The sequence below is a fragment of the Manduca sexta genome, chromosome 12, assembly GCF_014839805.1.
Source record: "Manduca sexta isolate Smith_Timp_Sample1 chromosome 12, JHU_Msex_v1.0, whole genome shotgun sequence".
Classification (NCBI taxonomy): Eukaryota; Metazoa; Arthropoda; class Insecta; order Lepidoptera; family Sphingidae; genus Manduca; species Manduca sexta.
The window spans coordinates 7569992-7592966 of NC_051126.1; the positions used below are offsets into that span (position 1 = coordinate 7569992).

The 22975-nt window shown below is 32.9% G+C and overlaps 1 protein-coding gene across 2 annotated transcripts in view; it reads right to left on the minus strand.

Annotated features, from left to right (window-relative positions):
• Positions 1–22327, minus strand: part of LOC115440396 (formin-like protein 7) — a 123588-nt gene extending 101261 nt beyond the window's left edge. For both annotated transcript variants that reach the window (XM_030164678.2, XM_030164677.2), the window contains exon 1: positions 22115–22327. The gene's annotated coding sequence lies outside the window, so the exon portion shown is untranslated. The remainder of the gene's footprint in view (positions 1–22114) is intronic.
• Positions 22328–22975: the final 648 nt, after the last annotated feature.

Genomic DNA, 22975 nt, shown 5'->3' on the forward strand with positions numbered 1-22975 from the left:
CCACTTCGGATAGGACTCGACCTCCCCAAGTGGTGTTTTACCCCCGATTCTGTTCGGGAACGAACGTCTTTAATATCCGAGTTACCGACTCTAAGCGAGTTACTGACCTGTGCCGAGTTTTCGATATATAGAATTACGTAAATCATTCTGTAGGTCTTTTTGTAGGATTGGATTGAACTTTGCAATATTGTACGTACATATAAGTAAGAATTTTAGGCCGCCACCACACCTGCTTACAAACCGCGGTTAGGCGGAAAGATAAGGCAGATTTTGTAGCCTATATTACCTAAGAATGAAGATTTAAACTATACATTATTTTACACAATCTGTTTAATAGTATAATGATAAAACTTTGCTAACAAAGTCATGATCTTAAAATTTAAACCTTAAAGACTACTAGTATAGATCTAAAATACCTTAACATTCATATGTTAATAAGAATAAGTATAATTTACCAATACGATTTCCAACGCAGTAACTACTTAAATCAAGAGTGCACAATTTGGTTAATTTATTCGCTTGTTCTGAAGCGCAAAAAGTTTTCCTCGTTAACTAGACACAACTGTTGTAAATCACGAGACAAGTCGAGCCATATCTATGCGACCAGATTACAATCTCCAAATTACAGGGATGGCTAAAGTGCGCCCGAATTTCAGACAACCTTTGCCTCTATTTACTGGTCTATGGGATTTTCGACTTCTGTCTTTTATTATTCGCAGCAAAGGTACGATTTGCTTTATATAAACGAATTTAAGTTTTTTTACATGAGTTTATAAATTTCCTAATTATCTATAACATGAAATATAATTGTATTAGTACTTAAAGTACATTAACATTTTATTTGTCTAGTAAATGAGGATTCTAATAATTATAGTGTTTATAATTTTGATATTTAATTCAGTTCTCAAGAATATTTTAGACGGTGGATTTACAACATTAATTACACAATACGCCTCTTCGGTGTAGTGTTCGTGGGAAACGTGGCTGTGGACTGATAGGTCCTCGGTTCGATTTTCAGATTGACAACACTTTCTGCCGGTTTATTTAACCGGTTTTCCCTAGAGGATTGGCGTCGGGCCGACGGCCGGTCGTAAAAGCAGCCAAATCGTTCCTGCAACATGCGTGAAAAATTGTGTTGCGTCGACCTCACATTGGGGTGTAATAAGGGCGGATGGAAGGTATATGACCTCTTAATTCTTTAACCAAAACTGTTTGACAAACACCTGTTTTTGTCTACTAAGTTTGAAATAGGTAATTATAATTTTAGACCCGATGTCGTAGGTAATCATCAAAATGAATGAACACACAAATATTCAAATAGAAAACACACTTTCAAAACATAAAACAAATGATATACGTATTCACAAAGGAAGCTTAAAAGTTTATCAAGTTTCCCAAGAGAAAAGTGACTATGTGACATTCGTTTTACGTCGTGATTTTTTCCGGTAAAATCTATTTACCTGTCCACTCGCTTTGCCTTTCAGAGTGTAGAGAATACTTTAGATAAACAGGATTGTAAAAAAGAAACAAAACGTTGAGTCGACCTTATTAGAAATTCCAGAATAAATCTATAGTAAAGCTACGTACATAAAGGAAACGTAAAGTAAAAAGACGGGGTGGACGTCCCACCGGTTTCAAGGGGGCTGATTAATTTCACAACCAGGACGGAATACTATGCTTGCTTTCATTTGTTCTTACTATATTCCCTAATGAAATGCCTCTGGATGTGGCATGGGCTGTTTTGTTTTATTTTGGGAAATTGTCTTTGTAGACTGGCATGGTGATTGGGACCTTTGAGATCTGCTTGGGGTCCGTCTTGGTTTTTTTCAGTCTGCCGAGATTACCGCCAGACTTGACAATAGATACTTGTGTCAAAGACGATTTGTATGAGTTTATAGGTGTTGTTCAGGGTTCCAACCGTGTATATCGCCTTTTCCAAATAGCACTAGAACACGCTGTATCTACATGAAAAATTTCATCCAAATCCGTTCATCGGTTTCTGCATTTGATTCTAATACAAAACATTGATTTTTTTTCCATTTTAGTATGTATTTTAATATAATTCTTTCCCCTTTTAATATTAGTATAAGATCTTTCTCGCTCTATCAATTTTATTTACTGAATTAGATACATTCTACCGACACTAATGTAATCTTTTAACATCAAAGTGGAACGTTGACCTCGTTTCACTATCCACAATACTTTTCTTAAACATGTCGAGTCTCAACTTCACTACAAATGAGAATTCAAATAGCAAAAATCTTTCGCTAGGTTGGCCAGGTACGTTGAAAGCCTCTCGCTTTTCATGATAATTCTCTGTCCAAGTTTCCCTTTATACCAACTTTTTTATTTTTCCCAGTTTAATATCATGCAAAATGAAGGCCGGGCTCGCCTCTCTGAATGGTCCACGGGCTCATTGCTACCGACCGTAAATCCAGCGCCGTTGTACGCACCGAGAGCAGACAATAAATATACACTACCGAGTGTTTACTATAAAGACAACTGTAAATGGAAAATCGAACTTTGCGAACCGTGTACAATTTATCTACGTGTTTTATGTACTGTTTTATTTATGAAGGTGCTTTTAGAACTATTTTTCTTTAACCATTAGTAGATAATAGTAGTAGACTAAACTTCAAAAGGAATATGAATTAAAGAAAAAAGGACTGATTGAATATATTGAAATCTTTTTTATTGAAAATGGTATATAGATAACAACTTACTTTTGTCAGAGTTTAAATGTTTCCAAACATTAAAGCATATGAGGAGAATGGTTCTTCCCATTAGTAAAAGAATTTACAAAATTGAATAAATCATTTTAGAAATTCTTTACTCATATATCAAAACATAGCAATATATAAAATGTTACCTCAGTATATTATAGTTATATAGATACGAATAGTTAAGAATAAAAATACAGATCACTGATTATATGAAATGGAATAACGAATCCCAGGGGACAAAATCATCTTACATAAGTATAATGTACTAGATTTAATGTACGCTAGAATCGTACCTTTTGTATTCCGAGGCCTCCCGGGTGGCTGTCATTCTGCGCGGTGTCGCATTTTTTATCGCTCTCCGTTCCAATAGCATGAAAACGTTTCCCCTGTATCGCCGCCTCGGGAGACGGTTTTTGTTTAGATACACGTTTATATTTGTGACCAATAAAATATTGCACCAATTACTTAGATTTTGTTGTATGTATACGTTTGAACTTTCGTCTGTTTGTTTTCATTAGAGGCTATCATTTCCTCCTATTTATATAGGCAGATAATTTAGAAATTCACATAACGTAAATTTGCGTTAAATAAATAAAAATTCGCATTATTTCGCTGTAAATTATTTTTTCCCATTATAAACTGTATAAAGCAGGATAATTGAGCTCGAATCTCACTAAAAATCAATTTTGCTTTAGCTAAATGAAAAATATTCGTATTTTCCGTGACCGCAGGCTAAAAAGCATACACACCTAGTGACGCATTGTTATATGGACAAACTAAGTTACCTGTACGTACTGCCGTCGAAACAGCACTTACCGAGGCCATTAGCTAGCGCTCAACTATCAACCTCATACCGAAAATTGAGAACCAACTGTCACAAATGCTGCGGATACTGCGGTAACTTTTGAATATAACAATAGAGCTGGCAGCCATAGTATTTAAGTGGTATGAAAATTTTCCCACTGGTTTTAACATTATAAATAAATGAGACATTTTATTTTTGTAACAAATATAGTTATTCTTCATAATAAACGGATTTAAAAATCTAATATCAAACTACTGCATAAAAAGCTATAATACTCTCAAGTCTATTTATCAAGGCGTCATTTAAAACTTCCCTCCGGATCTTCCACGAGAGCGGAGCCGCGGGCAAAAACTAGACGATAATAAAATCTCAGTTTTATTCCATTAACGGGTTTAACGAATAATCACTTCATTTAATGTTCCATTACTGCGTATGAAACGCGGTTTTTGCTATAGGAACGATATTGCCTCACCATATAAGTGCTCATGCCGAATTATACTTTACCAGATTATAGCTTTTAATTTTAATAGTTTTATTTATTACTATATTTTATTCACGAATATATTTCTTATGTGAAATTTATTTTAAAGTCTATTATTATAAAAGCATTTATTTACAATTGGAAATATTTAAACGACCTTTAATAAAAAGGCATTTTTCAAAAATAATAATTTCAACGTGTTTGTTTACCATAATGGTTTCCGCATTAATCTATACTTATAATAAATCTGTAGAGAGATCAATTCTGTACATGAAATATATTTCCAAAATAACTATCAGGAGGTGATTAGGGATCGATACTGATGCCAAAAATGCAATTAGTAAAATTTTTGTCTGTCTGTCTGTCTGTATAACCGTTATAGAAACAAAAACTACTCGACGGATTTTAACGAAACTTGGTACAATTATTTTTCATACTCCTGAGCTGGTTATAGTATACTTTTCTTCACGCTACAATTAATAGGAGCAGAGTAGTGAAGGGAAATGTTGGGAAAACGGGAGAAGTTACTCCATTTTTTAAGCTTCCGTCGCGTGTGCAACCTTAATGGTTAAAGCTACACAGAAATCATGTATGACTGAAATGTTTTCCTTAAAATTATATAAAAATATCCCACGATAGCATATGTCTATCTTTTATGGTTGACTCACAATAACACGTGTAACTCCCGATAGCTTAGCAGTTCGAAGCTTTCTCATTATATTTGTCTACTCTTACGTTTATAACACTCTCAGTCATCCCTAATTAAAAAGTTAACATTATTAAATATTCCATAAAAAAATCATAGAAATCGGTATAGAAACACCAAAGTTATACATGAAATACGCTAATAATAAGCCATCACGCGTGAATACTGAATCATGCTATATGCTTCCTTCGATTTCACCAGGATCCCATCACCAGACCCTGACCGGACAATCGGACCACCTGCATACCACCATACATTAAAAAAACATCCCGACAAATTGAGCACCTCCTCCATTTTTGAAGTCCGAAATCCACGCGGGCGAAGCTGCGGGCGGAAGCTAGTGTTTCAATAATTTTAATATTTATAATATTGTCGTGTAATTACCATTGCTGACATATGTACATTATTATATTAGGCATACATAAAACCTTCTTTATTGATATATTTTTTTAATTTAATGCAATTTAGTGGCTCAAAATATATACGTATACTATATAAATGAATGTATGTATATCTAGAAAATTAAAAACTGATATTTTCGTAAAATGTAACGTACCTTTCCCGATAGCAAAAATTCAAAACAATCGGCACAAAAGTGTTGCACAGTTTGCTACAAAAGAGTTAAATTAAAAGTTAGTTTTCCAGTACAGTTACTTTTTTCCCCATCTCTTTTTGTCACGACGCACAATAGCGTTGTCAAATATGTTATTTTTCAATCAAATAATTTCAATCAAAAAGTTAAATTTTCTTTAATAATTAAAAGCAGAGGGAATAAGTAAATGTAATTTTGTCACTAGAATATTTAAAAGTAAATCAGTTTATCTAATCGACCTTTCATTCCCAATAAACAGATTTAAATAGCTCATAGAATGTAAATTGAATCAAACAAGAACTTATAATGAATTCAATACATACGCACAACGCATGTTCAGATGTGTAAATTTGCACTCGCGTCGACTAGAAGCTAGCAAGCTATTCGTAATTATTAAATCGATAGTTCCATCGGAGCGCGCAATTCACACAATTAATTAGTACGCCGGGCGCAATCTGTGCGGTCACTTGATAAATGATCACCGTTGATAGATTAAAATAAAATTCCAAACTATTTTATACAAGTTAAACTCTTCTGTGAACCATTTATCAAGTTCTCAAATATCTTTTGAGATACTGGCTTGAATAAGTGAAATTTTAACACCATTTTCAACTTTTCAATTTGTGAAGTTGTAGATTCTAGTAGTTTAATTATTTTCTGATAATGTCGAAATGTTGAATATTATTTATAAACGTGGTTAGAATACGTAACGCTATGTGAAATAGCTGAAGGTTTATAATTATAACGTTTCTATTAACAAAATTTATTTTATTTTTAATGAAACATATAAAATTTTTAATAACACAAGTATATATATATAGATAATAGAGCAAAAAAGTAAGGGCGGATTATACCACTGTCCCCCAAGAAAATGACTTGAAACAGTGTGTGGATTTTCATAATCTGTAAACTAGCTAAATCCGAATCCCGTTCTTTTTCTGAAGGGTCAAAATCATACCTAAAATTCTTCCTTCACTATAGGATTTCAAGAGTGCCAATGAATAATTAAAATGAGGCGACGTCCACTTTTTAAAAATACTATGTAATTGTTCATATTATTGAGACTACAATGCCTTTAACATCGCTCAACTTGAAACAACGTACGGCGAAGTGGCTATGTGAAGCCGTTTTACAATCGTGCCTAAATTAGTGACGAGTTTGAACGTGGCTGAGCCTACAAATCCCCTCGAACGCGGCTTTATTTCGTTCCGTCCCACCAATCAGAGCAATTAACGGACAATAAAAAGAAAAAGTCGCTTTTTTCCACTGGCGCGGCGTGTGGGGTGTCGGCACGGGGTAGAGGGAATTCTAATTGTCCTCGCTAAAGATAGCTATCTGTACACAAGCTTTACATTTAAATTACAATATTGTACGGAATTAAATGATAAAGTTATTTAACTAAATTTAACATCATTTGTATGATAAAATGTTACCTTCTTTCGTGTAAAAAATGTAAAGTTTTCATTTGTTATGACTCCGAGTTTGTGGGGGAGGCCTCTGCCCAGCAGTGGAACAGTGTATAATATAGGGCTGGCATTATTATTACTTCAATAACTTCGAAGTTAATTACTTGAAATAATCAAGAAACTAAAATAATGGCGAGAATTTAATTTGGAGAGGTCGACGGGGACCCATTTAATCAACACAGTGTATTTAACTAATCCGTTACCTGTCCTCGCTTAATCTCACAAGATGTATTTCTCAGTTTAAATAAGCCCTGGATTAAAAACTAAAAGCATTATGGTATTAACAGTAACGATATATTAGCCTTTTCGTGACATTATGAATCTCAAATGACGTAATGTCTTTTACCTGATATATTTTATAATCTAGATTAAAAGTCTTTCTCCAGCAACTATGATAAAACAAAGCTATAATTAAAATCACTATAACTAAATAACGTTCCATTTACCCGCTAATGGAGAATTAAGAAAAAAAAGCTAATTTACAATCTATAATTAAACAAAATCCAACATAAAATAAAATAAAATAACAATTTTATGCCTCAAAATCTGTAATTTCAAAACAGCTAATTTTCAAACGTGTCTTTGAATAAAAAGGAAAGGTCTAATTGAGTGTAAGAGGGTGTCTAACAGAAACAAAGCGTTTACCTTGTTCTCAGAAAGAAAATAAACTCAGAGCACGAAAAATAACATGGCGTTAAATCCACTTAAAGAAGGTGGTTCGTGATTATACTAAACTTTTCTGCTGGTTAATGTAATAGTTCATTTCTTTGCCCTATTTATTGTTGTTATTTATCACATACAACAAAAGATATGCAATAAAATCCAAAAATAATATACAAATCTCCACACGCCAATGAAGTTACGTTTATCGGCCGACGCGATTATAGAAACTAATTTTTTTTATTATTTGTTAGCGTAATTATTCGTCGAGGTTTAAAAGGAATCAAACTTTACGTGACATGCTTGTAAATATTATTCTATGAATATCAAAGTGAGATTTCGGTCAATGATTAAAAAAACCCTTTAATCAAAAGTCAAGCAACATTAAGCATGTCCTTTAATAAAATAGCAATCAAAACGAAATTCTAAATGTCTTTTGACTATATTTATTTAATGCAGAGTCATGACCACGACTCCTAAGTGCACATATATTTTACTGAACAAGCTGAAATGAAGAAAAAGCTTTTGTGGAAATGTTTTAAATTCTTACAATTCTGAACACCGAATGTGAATTTTATTCAAAATTATAAGTATGCTCTATTTATTTGATTATATGAATTGTTTTTTGGGAGCATTGTTTTTTACTTTGATGGTAAGTATAAAGGTTTTATATGTTTTTAGTCTCAGTGAAATTAATCAATATTGAATATACAGCTAAAATAAACAGAATAAAGTAAAATAAATCTTGCTACTACATACAACATCAAAACTACATAAGAAAATTAAAAGCGACACAGTATGCATATTTTATCCTTAGAGTACTATTTTTATATATATAGTTTAGATTTTGCACTATATAAACTATATTGTACTGATATCTTAGTGTGTTATTTAATAGTTAATACTATTAAAGTAGCTGAATGATGATAATAATAATATAATAATATCAGCCTTGTATTATATACTGCCCCACTGTTGGGCACGGGCCTATACCACTGAGAGGGATTGGGCCTTAGTCCACCACGCTGGCCCACTGCGGATTGGTAGACTTCACACACCCTTGAAAATTCCTATAGATAATTTCTTAGGTATGCATATTTCCTCACGATGTTTTCCTTCACCGTTAAAGCAAGCGATAATTCACAAAGAATACACACATATTCTTTTTAAAAAAATCAGAGGTGTGTGCCTTTGGGATTTGAACCTGCGGACATTCGTCTCAGCAGCCCTTTCCACGACCAACTAAGCTATCGCCACTTGAATGATGATAATAAATGAATAAATAAATAAATTTATTATGTAGAAATCAGTCCTCAGCCAACTAACAAATAAGTGCACTGCAATTGCTTAACAAAATTATTCTCGCTACCAATAAGCTTTTTAGAATACTGAAAATCTCGTAAAGTGAAGTCAGCGTCTCGTTAAAATAGACGCAACCACACTCTCAAGATGTTAATCTTTGCCTTTCAAACATACGACGCAGTATAATTTAATTAAAGACGCCTTTACTTTCGGCACTGTTCTGTTATTAATTAATATATGCGAAATAGTGGAGGAAATCGTTAGTTCTCCACAAACGTAGTGTGGAATGGGAAACAAAGTAAAAGATTCATCTTTTCTATATTACGTGGTAATTTGAAAAAATAATAACGCATAAAAATGTTTTAACAAAAAATAAAATCTACTTCAAAAACCACTACACATCAAAAACAATTTCACTATATATGTACATATTATATTCATTTTATATATCATTTGGAGTCTGTGCCTAATTTAAACTGAACGTTGTCATCGTGTATTTACTTCGCTTAGTTGGCAATTTAAATATTACTAAAATCATTCCTGACAAATATTCATTTAAATAACGAAAACTGCATCTCAATCGCATCAGTAGTTTTTGAGAAATTTGCGGGCCTTCACACGTGGTCGAATAGAAAACCTCCTTTATTTAAATCAGATAATAAATAATACATATTTTAGTACATACTACACTTTTACATATGTTTTCATATTAATAACATTAATTAGACACTATTTAAAAAGTTATATATCCATGTAGTTATTGTGAGAGTCAGAGCTCTGGTATAAGGTTTATTTATTTAAATTAAAGTCCAAAGATGATAGATATTTATAAGTTTGTAATAAGTTTGTCTTTAGAAGCCTTGCTCGTAATACTTTCTTAGAGATTTAGAAAGCAGTAGCAACAAATGGACGTACTATGATACTAAAGGCGTTCATCGCTTTTCTACAGGAGGCATAAAAAAACAAAAAGAATAATGACTGGGTATTTCCATCTCAAAAAATTACTCAGGCGCAACTGGGAATCGGGAAGTGGGCGGTGTGATACTCCTGCGCCTCGGAAGTCATATAACGCCGTTGGTTCCGCGCCTCATCCTTCTCCGGTCGTGTCCGATTGCCGTCTCACCGGACTATGAAAGTGAAGAAACAGAGAGTGCACCTGTGTATTGCGCACACATTCATGTCCTATAATATCTCTTGCACACGTGGCTGATCTCTGTTAAGATTAGCCACCTGGTCGAAATTTGCCTACGATATTAATATCGATGGCCTAGGAAGAAATCAAACAATCATAAGAGACGTGGTGAGACACAGCGACGTACATGCACTTACGTTGCCGTGTGAGTGTGTGTGTTCCTACACTATTCAATCTGCAGTTATAGTTTGCATATTCTACTCATTATATCTCTACATATCCGAACTCCGTTTAAATTATCGGCATAGATACTATGTTTCCGTTTCCGTTGCTTTAGTTGCATGTAAACTTGCACCGAAAACTAACTACGTATCTACAACCATCAGAGGAACAGAGTTCGCAACGAAATACTAATTGAATTATATACAATGCTACAGCGACGGTAGCGAAAATTTAAGAAAATAGTACGTATTCCGTTTATGTACTGATCTTTACTTTAATAATAATGCGCTTATGATTAATGTATTGTGATGAATTGAATTTAATATGAAAATGTTACTAATACTCATAATAACTAAAATTCATATCCGTGCAATTGCCTCGCTCCCTATTACCATCCGGTGACGGATATATACTTGGAAAGCGTGAGCCCTTTAATAACAAAGGTATGAGCTTAGGTGTAAATAATCTTTTTAAAGAAAAGGATAATTCCTTTTTGGGTTATATTTAGATGACATTTTAGATGCCTTACCGATAAATGCATTTGTGGTAAAACTTTGAATGATTTTCTATCAAGAAAACTAATTAACTCTCTTAGGACAAATGTCGACGAACAAAACTACAACAGATACTCAACATCTCCACTTCCATTTAAAACATAAATCAATGTACAGGCTTTATTAAAAACCACACGAATGTAAATGCACATGATTTTTACATTCCAAAATTGTTGACCGACGGTCGAAACAACCCCCCGATAATTGAAATGTCAATGAAAGTCGAGCACGCTCTACGCAGCGGCCGGCGACGTATGCAGATAACGTCAAATTTTCCGAATATTGCTTTCGATATGCGGCCGACGGATGCCTCCGTTGTTGTACCATTAATCGATGGATTCAGTTGTTTTTAATTAATTAGTATAATTTGGGAATATTATAAGGTTGGTTGGTGTATGTTTCAAATAGGATTTATATTTCCTAATATGTAGTATAAATACGATGGTGTATGTGTTGATCGTCTTTCATCATACGGCAATGGACTGATAACAGTTTTAACGATAGGATAATTAAGAATATAATGAATAAAACAACCTTTTTTGTTTTACGCGGGGAAAAGCGCCTTATCGCTATCACCACTTGGAGGGTCAGTGGAATGGTTATGTTGGTTTCACCGGTCTTACGGCCCAATGTCGACACTCGGGAGTATAACATCATCCGAACGAGCGTTGGTCCGAGTACCTAACCCTTGTATACCCTACACCGGCATACCAACCAAAACCCGCGGTGGCCAAATTTTATTGATACACAACAACCTATGTTTTGTATCAATAAAATTGTAGGGAGTTTTTTTACGTAAAGACTCAGCCGGAAAAGTAAGCGGGAAAGAGATAGTTATTTTAATAAAATGCACGTGACAAATAAACTTCCAGTGATTTACGTGAAACATTTCATGCTCAAATCAGCCGAGTCACTCAATAATAAAATCAGTAAATTCATCAAAACCACCACCGAATTATCGGAAAACTCATTATGTTAGCTTCATATTTTATTATATCATTGACTCAGCTATTGAGTTTAACGTTCGTGGCATCTATAATAATAACTGTTTATATACAACAGATATTTGGTTAAAACGACCTATGCCACTGGAAACTGCAGTTGCCGGTTGATCCAACCGTAACTTATACAATAATGGACATAAACGGACAGTAGCTTAAATTATTCAAACCAAAATTCACCTTACTGCATTGTATTTACCGAGTACGTTCACACAATAATTTAATGTCTTATTACTGTAATCATTTTCCGAGAAAGAAAAATAATACACTGCCTAATAGTGATACTTAGGTTTTACAAGTTTGTCATTCTTGTAGACTTGAACAGAGGTCGAAAGAACGGTAGGAAGATACTTTTTTTTAAGCAAAAAAAAATATGTATTTTGCTTCTTACTAAAATCCTTAAACCGCGCCAATCGTAAGTAAAAGTGCTTATAAAATTTTAATCTAATTACGTTTAACACCAAAGCAAACATTTCAAAATTTAATAAACATTTACCTTTATAATTCGTTCTGATTAAATTATTTCTGCGTAATAAAATAAAGGATTATTTTAATTTTACACAAATCCGTGTTTTACAAATAAAATGTTGTCATCTCTAGTTCTCAAATCCGCGTAAAAATGTAAAGCTGAAATTTCAAGGCTCATTACACAAATCCGTGCGCTGGACAGAGATTAACGCGCTTTCTGTTTCATTAATAAACCTCCGGTTTATCAAATCTGGGGGCGAGACAATATCTAAACGAACGATAAATTAACTCCGACAAATGTAACTAATGGCCGAATAAATAATAATTACTAGATACTTTATTGTTTTAAGACTTTAAGCTAAAAATATGAATGACTATTGGTTTCGTAATTTGTCATGCTAAGTGAATAAATTTTCTGTGATAAGCATAATTAGATATTATTTGTAAAAGTGAACAATTTAAAGCAAGTGATACTGTTATCATAATAAAATTATATAAACTCTGTAGTGGCCGCAACCGTAATCGCTTTTAATCTGTGGTGTCAAAACCATTAAAATTTTTCAAGAATAAAAGTGTTCATATCTCAGTCCATTCAATTCTGTACAAAAAAATACACAAAAAAATTTTCAATATTTCTATATAATATTTTAGTTTGTTAGAGTTACACAATGGTTTCAATACTTCCATTGTTAAATGTTACGGTTAGTATCAAAAATGTTTGACAGCAAGCAATTCATATATTGAAAAAATAATTTTATGAAACAAACGAGATATAAACAATGGGTCAATTGAAAACAACACATCGAGGTTTGTCCAAGTGTTTTATTTACTATTGCAATGTGTTAACATATCTATACCAAAATATTATAGAACATATCCATGCCCACCTAATGCTAATAAGTAAATACCTAATCCCAAAATACGAATTATTTTGTAAAGATAATATTACCAACCTCCTTGTGAAACTATAAAAAACGCCAACCAATCCAAAAATATATCCATAGCCTAACCTCATTATACCGTTAAAACATTTCGCAGAATGTCATTTCAGCAGATCATTATTACGGCCCATAGACAATTGCATTAAATCTGGAGTAATCTTAATAATCCGTAACAATTTATTTGCGACAGTAATCCCAAGCGAGCCGAGACCGACGGTATTGCGACGATTCCAAGTTAACGTGTAACCAAAGAGTTTTATCGCGGAACTTTTCTTCACAAATGCAGTTTCACGTACTCGGATTCAGATACCGATCGGATGTTTGTAGTTTGTCGACGTAACGGCTTTACTACCTTAAAGATTTAAGACAAAGATTCAAGTTGTGGGATTTGGTGACGATGGAAATTTATTGAGAGGTTTTAAATAATGATGATATTAAATATTCGCTGTTTTTTAAATACACAACTAAAAAAATAAAAACATCTTTTGTTTTTTTACACATCACCAAATATCGGGCAATTTGTCTTGCCTTACATGTTTTCAAGAATTATTTATTTACAAAAAATATTTTGAACACATTTCCATTTCATTTATACAAATATTTAATTCTTATATGACTGTAGGCAGATTGTACATTATTAACATGTTATATAGTAATTTGTCCAACTATATCAGATAAGAGTAAACTTTACCAACGGAAAAGACCACACGAGTTTAATGATCACAGCAAATACAGAAAAATAAACTAAAATCATTGAGTTATCACAATTTCTTTGATCTATATTTATAGGTGCATGTGGGATATTACTTACGTTCTTTACGATATACGGCCGGACATAATTGAGGAAAAAGAATGTGAATTTCTTTGTTCTGCTCAATTCGTTTGTCTTTTGAGTTTTCGCCTTCTTGCAAGGGTATCCTTGATCATTAGGTGGGCTTGTTAGGCGCCATTTAGTGGAAATTCCTTTGGGAATAAACCTTTTGGAAAGCCTATTGCTTGAAATTGCGTGTGCCCATATTTATTGCTTGCAGAGTGTGCAGAAAATAAAAAGCAATTAAACTAATATTTTATACCAGACACTAAAACTACTGCTAATACAATAGTGTACTCAGTGTGTTTAAAAGATATAGACATAAGTTTTTACGTCTATATCTTTTAAAGATAGACAACTGCGCCATCTTCCCACCGAACTTATTTAAGTCTCAGTATGTAAAACGTGAATCTATCACAACACCAAAAACGGTGTCGAATCCCGGCTGTGAATATTTTTTGGAAATCTCCAAACACACAAATTAAAATTTTCCGACCTGGGGATTCAATCCCCATCCAAATTTGAAACGCAGTTACTTATAAATTTTACAGGTTAGAGCTATCACTACACCAATGAACGGGTTCTGTAGTTATTATTTGCTTCTTTGTTTTTCCAAAAATCAAGCAGGCGTTAATTATTTACAAAATGTTTATATAATACTTAGAGTATAAAATTACTCCATAATATATAAAAGCACACTTTAATAGTTCGCTTTAATGGCTATATTATAATTTATAAATATGTATGTGTATATCCGCCGACTGTCGAACAACCCATGACGTCAATAACTAATGAATAATTTATTACGTTTCATTTTTTCCTTTTTCGCGAAGAGTGAAATAAAACGTTTGAAAACGAGCACATCTGTTCGATCCCAACACTGAGAGGCCAATAAAGAAACTATTCCGTTCGGTTATTTCAACAACTTCATCAAATTTTCTCTGTGAAATAAAACTCTTAGTAGATCACGGCTCTGATACAAGCAAAATAATGAGATTGTGGCACAAGGCGATTTTTTTATTTAAGGTATGTACCGACAAATGATTAAGTGGGTCGTGTGGTGCAAGATGATAAGATATAGGTGATCCCCACTACCCAAAAACACGCACAATTTCGGAAAAATCATGGATGTGCTGCCGGCCATAAAAGAAATAAAGATTAGGAAGGTAAAAGGGTTCTTTGACACCTCAAAAAGATACTCACTATAATACGAAATGCAACAACAATCCTTATAGCTTAGTTGACGTGGCAAATTAATGCTATAAGTAGTCAAACATTATCAAAATGTAGTTTCTAACACATCAAAAGTGTTTTAAGTAAGATAAAAAATAATGTTTTTACAAACCATGAAACAATATTTACTATCCCAAGAAATATTACTTCAAAAAACCAAAAGTAACTTTCTAAGTAGCTAAAAGTTGTTTGTAAATTTCTACTCTTGTAAATTTATTCCAGTTACCTCGAATAGCGTTTACCATCTATTGCTACATTTATGTAAAGAAACTTTGTCGACGCAATAATGCCGCTTCGAGAAAAGAGTTCTAAACCCACAATCTCTTAACACTAGTATTTGGTACAAGTATTGGCGGATCCCACAAATATTTATCCTGATAAGGGAATCGATCTTCAACCCTTCGTTGTCGACTGACTAGTCTCTTTGCAAGACATCGTCATACTATCTTGGTTCAATAGTCAGCTACTTCGTGTGCAGTAATAGTTACTTTGCTTAAAAAAGATTAGATATTAAACTTTCGAACCTTTTCAGGAAAACCTACCTACCTACCTAACCTACATTACACATTTTTTGCTAAAATGGTTTTTTGTTCAATATTTATGTTAAAATATTTATGGTATATTGCTTTAATTATTTGTATAAAATGTTTGTATGTTTGTTTGGTTTATGGCTTTAATTATTTGTATAAAATGTTTGTATGTTTGTTCGAAGTAAACACAGAAACAGCTGAACAGATTTGAATGAAATTTTACGGATAGACCATGTTCTGCCCCGCGGACAACATCTAATATACTATAAATATTTTAGAATTAAAAGAGAAAAAAATTCGTTGAAGTAAAAAGTACGAAATTTCAGTTACAACGTTCTTCTTAAAAAGGTTTGATTTGTTGTGACATCTCATATGGCATCTACTTAAGCTATTACTTTTACAGTTCATGAAGAAACTTGCTGTCAATTTTAATCGCAACATTACTCATTCATTACAGTTAGCCCAGAGAAGATATCTCAGTAATAATTTCTGAGAGGTCGTTTTAAACGCTTTGGAATTGGCGAATACTGTAACAGCCCAACTTAATATTCAGGAAGGGATTAGAACAGAACCGGACCCTTGCAGACGTGTGCCACCTTACTAACTTACTACAGCGTATCCGCAGGAAATTCATTTCAACACTGACTCTATAACTTTCGATTTAGATTTAGGATTTACTGACATAAATGTTGTAGGAACGTGTAAAGGATTTTCATATCACGAACGATGTCTATATTGTATGTTTTAATAAATACGCGTATACATTTGATTTTGCACTTTCTAATGGCTATTAATGGTATTATTGTATTATTATGAACGGTCTTGATAAATGTATCTATCTATATATTTAAAGGTGAATAAAAATGTTGTATTCCTTCTTAAGCATATTGCGTGGAGGAGTTTCGTATTTGGCATAATTAATGTGCATGTTATAAAAAAGGCGTGCAGAAAAATAAATGTATATATAATAATCTGTTACAAAAATGTAAAATTCGACGGTAATTGATATTTAAAATACATGTTGAGAAGATATACTATACATTTCTTGGGCAGTAAACCAACAATAACTTTAACTAAAACGAGCCGCATAAAGGAAATTACAAATTGAATGGTCATTAAATAGCTTATCTCGACACCGAGTGCCATTAGGGACATTGTAAACAAATCCCCTTACAAAGTTTGGATAAACGATGAAAGGACGCCTTCCGCAATTAACATATAAATATTTTCACCAAAATTAAATTAAATTATGAAACCTGGGGCCGTAATCGAGTCGCCTATCTACAGCCGTAAACACTTATAGAAAACAAATATGTATGGAAGTGATATGTGCTATCGATAAGTCTGTTGCTAGGATGTGTCATTCTCATATATATTTTGTTTTCTCTTAGCGTCAACGATTGCAGAAGAATGTTTTGACTACGGCTTCTGTGCTATTCTATTGCGTGACAACAGCTGACTTCAATTCTATCATGAATCAAACTAAAAGTATAAAGTATTTTAAATCTGATGCCTGAAACATAAACATTTTTAATCAGATTTATCTTAATTAATAGTCTGTCTTACAATTTATATGTTTAATACTAGATTTTGGTCGCGTTTTATCCGTGTATAGGCAAATCGGTTGGTAATGTAAAAAATAACTTATAGCAGTAACGGATAAACATTATACTAGTAATAGAATTCTTTGAATTAGAGTAAAAAATTTAGATATTATAATAATATATCATTGCTGATTATTAATTATAAACATTATAATATAACAATGAATAGTTAAACCACTCATTGTCAGATATTAATAATGATACATTTCGACACAGTAATTAATATCTTTAACATTGTATCATTGATCAAATCAATAATAGTCCTGAAGCAATTCAAATACAATGGCGGAGATTTGAGCCGACGCTACGGCCGCGGGTTACTCCTATCAAACGATATTTCCATAGCGTTCTTTTTGTTATACCGACTATGAGAACCATTGCCTATGCGGGACCGCATTCTGCATTATTTTCTTTTTTTGACTAACGAATCGAATGTTTCATCCGTGTTTCAATGTCGATATTGAGAGTCGTGGAAACGCTGATTGTGTTTTCGTATCGTTCCGGTTCGATGGTACATTGCATAATTTATTAAACAAATATAAACGGGTAAATTATATCCTTTTCGAAATATAGAACTGAAGTAGCTATTCTAGATTTAATTTCTCAATTTCCAATAAAAAAAACTTACGAAGAATAAATATAATGTACGTTTTTTGATCAAAGTACATAACTTTTTCATATTAATAATTATCTTTGATGTAGTCCTTAAATAAACAATGAATAAAAATGAATACATAAGCTATTGCTCACTGGCAACAGCTTCGAGAGAATATAAAGGCGTCAGTACATCTGAGATAAAACGTAAGATGGATAGCTTTTATTGTAAGTGCAAAAACTTTGCTACCGTAAAACATTTCTTTTAACAGTATGATGCTATATATTTTATAAATGTATATTATGTATACAATGATAGACTTGTATACATAACGTTTGAAAACATTTAAGTAAGAGTTGTATTTAATATTTGTAGCAAATATTGCTATATTTTTTACAATATCATAACCGTCCCTTTAATGGTTTGTAAGAGAAAGAAATATAAGTCTGCCTAATTTATTTCTAAACTTAACAAAAGTATCTTAACGTAACAAAAACCGTGCAGTTAATCAGCAAAGCTTGGGCAATTCGTTTTGATTTTCCGTAAAATGCACTAATCGCCACCCGACGTCCATATTAATTAACCGAACCAAAACAAATGCGCGGCACATACTAACACGCGAACTCATTTTGCGCACAATATTAATGTGTATTATTAATTAAAACGCAAACAATTATCCCACCCCTAAATTTTGAGACCACGAACCGGCAGGCTCGAATTATTGCGCTAAATACGCATCCCAATTTATCTTGAATCTCGTCAGGTTCAGCCAAATTTAAATTAAAATGTAAATGTTGTTGGCGGGGTGACCTCTCTAATTGCGAATTCGTCCGTTGTCAAAGTTTTATTCACCTCTCCAATGTGGAATTGATGTATAGTTGATAGTAAGATCTTTCCCATAAACAAATTAATGTAATTAGTGATTAACTGAATCGATGTGTTGTTTTCTCTTATTCTCAATTCCTTTGTGAAGATGTTAATAAAACATTGATGAGTTAAAAATCTGATTGATAACGTTTGTTTGTAAGTAAGATGTTTTTATTTTAAAGTATTTATATTTTATGATAAATATGTACGGATAGATCGTTTAATTTTTTAAATCTTATATGTTCCGATTACGATAAATACATAAACGAGATTACGAAATATAGATTCATAGTACAATAAATTGACTAATTCAGGTAATTTGAAAAATGTATATGTGAAGGGCCTGGGTACATCTGCAGCTCACTGAACTTACTTCCGTTTCACGATGTGGTAGGTGAGTCTTAATTCCAAATTGAGTAATAATTCCAAATCACAACTATTTATTGGATCGAAAAAGTCAATATTTTGATAACCTCACTTGAATCGAGGATACATTTTAACATCTGATATAAGCTGCCACTAGACGAACCACATGAAACGTAATTTGCTAAAAACATACCGTATAAAACAAAAACAAACGCTGCTACAAATATCAGAAAAGAAGAGTAAATGTATCATTTGTTTGATGCTTTTTGTTTCGTGTAGATCCCCGGTATGACATCATTTTCATAAAATGTTTCTCCACGAGAATATATAGTATATTCAGGCTTCATTCTATTTGTTGAATGGATTCATATCATAATGAGTAAAGCTTTTACTTTACACAAACAACCCACAAACTGGCTCAAAAGTCTTCTTAATCTTTAAACAATTATCACTCAAAGCAGATAGTCACGAAGGTGATCTTACACATAAATAAACAGAAGATTCGTTAATTAAGAACTAACATCTAAAAGCCAGTTGAGGCAATTTAACTCGGTGCGCTATCTGATGCACTTCGCACAAAGTTAGAATTATCCGTCAACCCGAGACGCAACAATCCTACCGGGAATTTAATTGGTTCAAGAACGAGATCCTTTGAGGCAAAACAAACGGAATTATCGATAACTTCAAGAACTATGCTAATGTTTTATAAATACAATGTTTGAGTTAAAGCAACAAATTGATGCAATTAGCACCCAATTAAATTTCATGTGTTTGGTTTCAAATAATAATTACACAAATGCAAATGTCGTGTTAGACGGTTTAAAGAACGTGAAGAATCATAAATGCACTTCTGATTTTACTAGAAAAGATAACGCGAATGTGGACGTGTGTAAATAGATTTTAGATCATACTCTTCATTGTAACAAACAGCAACTTCATTATTACAAACTGCAACATCGAGTTATCATTTTACATTAGTTTTCTGTAAAACAGAAGTGCTACTTCGGTAGAGAATACCATTCCAGTTGTAGAAAGCTATATCTAAATGCTAGGTAAAATAATGAAGCTGCGTGAGTCTACGTTTTCAAAAGCTAAACCAACCAAAACAGCAATGATACTATGCTCAACTTATGAAAATATAAAATATCCAATAATCTCTCAATTATCCCGATAATGCCGTGGCCGTGGTACGAAAACACCCAAATTTACATAATATAAAGAAAAAAATTGTAAAAGTTATTAAAACAACTCAGATGTAGTACATACTGTAAAGAAATGTCAATACTTATCATAACGTTATTACGAAGATCATCAACAATGATCAGTTGGAATCACTACAAATTCACTGAGTATTACATAGCTACGTCTGAAACAAGACGTAGACTAGGTAGGACAGGTTTTCCACCACTGCTTATACTAGTGCTATTATACATAGTTGGTCTTCAAGGGCGATAAACTCTCGATAAGATAACGTTCGTAAAATTCTAGGAACGCGACTATCTTGAAATTATGTGTAAAAAAATTGCTGGAGCTGACAGCAAATTAGCAGTTATATACGTCGAGACTTGGGCTCTAGTCAAAACCGAGCCATCCATCACCAACCCTAAAGTCAATATTAGTTATAAGCATCTGAGCGAAAGCCCTCAATCTCTCTTCAAAAACCCTTTGAGATAAGGGTATTCTTAGTATTCCCAGACCGTCACGCCACAAGGTTTTGCGGTCTGAACAATCTTTTGTCTAAGTAGAGACATTTTTCTCGAATACTTATGTTTTATTTACCTAGTATGTCTATTTATTTGTAGAAAATTCCAAAAAGTGTTATTTTAGACCTTTATTTGACGCAAGGAACTTTAACAAAGCAATTCCGTTATAAAATTAATCAATCTCTAGAAAAAGACAAAGTGATTCTGCGGCCAGACCTGTCCCTTTTCCATAGCACATAATGTAAATATTTGTATGTCTATGAGCCGCACCATACTTGCATCTAAATCACATATTTAAACTTTTCGCTTTTACTCGATAAGTAGATAGGAGCGCTCAGTCTATTCTTACTTTGATCCTAAAATTATTCGTGAATTAGCACTGCTGTATTTTTAAGTCTGTTTGTCAGTCTATACCGTTTTTCTTGAGAATTCGTTGACATATCTAGTTCAATTTTATATCAAATACTTGGGTCTACATTCTCCTTCAGCTGTGAAAAAATCAAACTTGTAAGTCAACGTGATTAAAAAATATCGATTATGCCGCATATTTTCCGATTGCACTAGGGAATCTAAATATATAGGGTACTTCCCGTTGATCGAGAATCATAAAATTTGGCAAGATGCAATGTCTTATAACACATGTAAAGGGAAAAATCTGAAAGCCGTCAATTTGTATTTATGTTTTTCAGATATTTTTGTTATTAAAAGTTATACTTTAGTAACAAAAAATATAGTTTGTACGGAAAATTCAGTGTGGGAGTCCAACTTGCATTTGTCCCGTTTTTTTTTTTTGGAAAACAATATTTGATTGTCTTGTAAATTATTAACAATACAATGTGAAAAACGTTGAGTTCCATAATATATATTTTATGTGTAATCTCAAGATAAACTATTTTAATATAATTATTGTCATTATTTATATTTGTATTTGATGTATTCCAAAGTATATAACTAAGAATGGTTGATATAGTTTTAGCTGCTAACCCGATGAAGCGACTGAAAGCAAGGTAACAGTCTTTAAGGCAGCGACACAAAAGAAACTAGGAAAGTTTACTTTTTTGTCCTCAACAAGATTTTTGGCTTTTTATGGCTGTACAATAATTTTCAAATCGCTAAAGTAGCTAGAATATTCAACGCAAATTATATTACTTATATACATATATTCCAAGAAATAAATATATGTATCATGGTGATGATATTAAATAAAAATATTAATTTACTTTGCGTATGATATATGAAATTTAAATAGTGTACGTGTAAATAAAAAAATATATAATAGGAAATACTAAATAGGAAACTACACGATTTCTATAACACCTCAACTTATATTAGGCAATTTAGCATAAACTTACTTATAACAGTCATTCTAAACTTCAAATAAACATCATCCACTTAAAGTTTCATTAAATTTTCCATAAATTCAACCACAATTTTTCAATTTTTTTTAAAGTCGGTCCTAATTCCTAACACATTGTTCACCGAACTAGAACCGGATAACAGAATCGCATGCGTTTCGGAATAAGGTTCGTGTCACAAGGCGTGTGAATTCGCGACGCGTCTGTCCCCGCCGCCGACCGCATTCACACTGCCTTTCCCCCAAAGCAACACATGATTTTCTGAAACAACCCCTCGGCATAACTCGGTCGAGAGTGCAAAACCTTCACACAGTGACACGAGGGTGAAACATAATAGCAGTTCGTTAGCATAACTCCGGCCTGAGGTAAGCATTCTGCTTGGCTTAAGTAAAATATTTGCGTTATTAAACGATCTCGCGGGGTTTCATTGTTTGTGCCGAATCGGAAATTATTTCGTTCCGCCATTCCTTGTTCAATCAACCGGGATCGTGATTTACTTTAATTAAAGATTTTCATATTACCTATTATTATTTTTGTTTGCTCCACAACTCTTCAACGGCACAAGCTAAGAAATTAGGTATCAAGCATCCTGCTTGCAGTCAATGTTAGCAATTTCCCTTTTCCCCATTGTAATATACCAATTACATAACAATTAGAATAATCACGCTAATTGGTTACTTTCCAAATCATATAACAGTAAAGTCGTTACCAGTCTTCATTGTTCTTACATACAATGATAAAGTGGACTTTTAAAATGTATATCGTATTCAAATCACGGCGTGTCAGTAGAAGCGCGGTTAAGTAAATTGTGTACGTGCTTGGCCCATTGCCGAATGGGTCGACCGCAAAGTATCCATA